The following is a 2,033-nucleotide window of genomic DNA, read 5'->3' as shown; positions in this document are numbered from 1 at the left end:
GCTAGATATAGAAGTATATAAAAAGGCAAAAAAAAAGAATAAAAAATATCATTAAAAAATTATGTTATAAAACTTGTAGATCCCTTAGAGCTAAGATCGTATTTAATAAAGAAAAAAAAAAAGAGAGAGAGAAAAAGAAAAAAAAAAGGAAAAAAAATCCAGAACTGATCCCAGAATGGACCAGTTCAATAGAAATTGATACTAGTATTTCTGTTTCCTTAGAGTCTCAGCTGTAAGTGTCCTTCTCCTCACCTTGGGTTTTTTTGCATTATTCTGTGACCAGCAGAGGTTCCTTTATTGTTCATCTGTAAGCGTTGGTGTGTGGGGAGGGAAAGGATACAATAGTGGCTCCTTCCCCTGGGAGTGAGTGAGCAGTAGCACACTGTTGTTTCAGTGGGACTTGGAGGTGCCTGTTGCAGAGGGACACCGGTGGCTCCGGCTTAAACAGAAAGTCTTAGAGTTGGGCCTCTCTCAGGTTTTTGTTGTTGTTGTTGTTGTTGTTGTTTTCTTTTCTCGGCAGCCTCCCTGCTGCCAGCGTTCCAAGGGGTTTTAATCCAGCCCCCTGCAACCCGAGTGCCTGAGGGTACTTGTTATCCCTGAGCGCCTTAGGTGGCCTCGGGGTGTCTCTCCACTGCCTGTTGCAGAGGTGCCAAAAGAGAGAGAGAGGCTACTCACGCGGCTCCTCGCCCCAGCCCATGAGCCTGCAGCCTCCAGCCGCCATCATGGCCGGGCAGCTCTCAGGGGAAGGCACTCCTTGCTGTGGATCTCTTCCCTCCTGTCCTCTTGGTCCGTCACCTTACTGGCAACAATGTTTCTCACCCTGAACCAGCTCTCCAGTTCCCACGCTACTGCTCCCGGACCCTCTGTTCAGCTGTGGATCAACGTCTCGGTCCGGGAACGCTAAGCTGCAGTGCGGACCCTCCGTATGTTTCTCACTCCCTCCCATCTGCCACAGCTCCGCCGCTTCACCCTCTTTGAGCCCTCGTAGATGCCTCCCTACCAGTTATGTCGGGCTCCTTGCGGTCCTTTCTGGTGTCCGAGGCCGTCTGCTGGTGTTCAGCTGGTTCTCTGTGGGAATTATTGCGTTCTTCAGTGCATTTCCAATGCATCTGTGGAGAGGGATGCATTCCACGTCCCTCTACTTCGCCGCCATCTTTTTTCTCCGTACTTTTCACAAACTCAATGACAGTGCTGCTTGTGTGATACCCAAGAGCACATACCAAGAGCAATTAAAGCCTGAGGAGGGAGATTTTGTAAGTAGGGTGGAGCATGGATTCACATGAAGCATTGTGATCGTTAAGATTTTGTCAGACTCTAAGAACCAATTTTCACCCCTCAGGAAAAATATCAAGTTCATGGAGAATGCAAGTCTCAACCTTTATTTGATGAAGGTGAATGAGGGGGCTTTTATACCACAAAGGAACTTGCAGAAAATGGGAGATGGCTCTTTCTCCAGGTAACTCTCTGAACACAGTGCATTATGAAGTTTTCAAGACATTGTCCTTAGCTTGGTGCGTTCTCTGATTCCAGAACGTAAATAAAAATCTGACACAAAATTATTTGCCATTGCTTGTTTAATAGAAATGTATTCATCCTCATTGCAAATATGTTTGTTTAAGTGCCTGCTGTGCTCCAGGCCATGCTCACATCCTGAGGCAGAAGGAAGGTGCCATCCTCCTTTCTGTGCTTTGGTCTCCTTCTCCTAATCCATATGGCAGCCACATTTATACTTTTAATATTTTGGTGCCAGTACACACAGCTGAAAGGAGCTCTCATGAGACCTCTCTTTGATCTATACCAGAACCTCAGACCATCTTGGACCAAGACAAGCAACATGAGTGATGCTGTGACATTTGTTACAGGAGCTTCAGGTGAACAGTTCCATGTGAACCAAGCTGAGAGCTCTGTGTCAGTCAAGGCTGGAAATGATGTAACGCTGAGCTGCAACATGTCTTCTCTGTCCCCAGAAGGGCATGTCTAGGGGTCCACGGGGACTGGGCCAGAGCAAAATTAATTTATGGTCTCAATGGAAG

Source organism: Hippopotamus amphibius, chromosome 12 (genome assembly GCF_030028045.1).
Source record: "Hippopotamus amphibius kiboko isolate mHipAmp2 chromosome 12, mHipAmp2.hap2, whole genome shotgun sequence".
Taxonomy (NCBI): Eukaryota; Metazoa; Chordata; class Mammalia; order Artiodactyla; family Hippopotamidae; genus Hippopotamus; species Hippopotamus amphibius.
Note: the sequence above shows the minus strand (reverse complement) of the source record.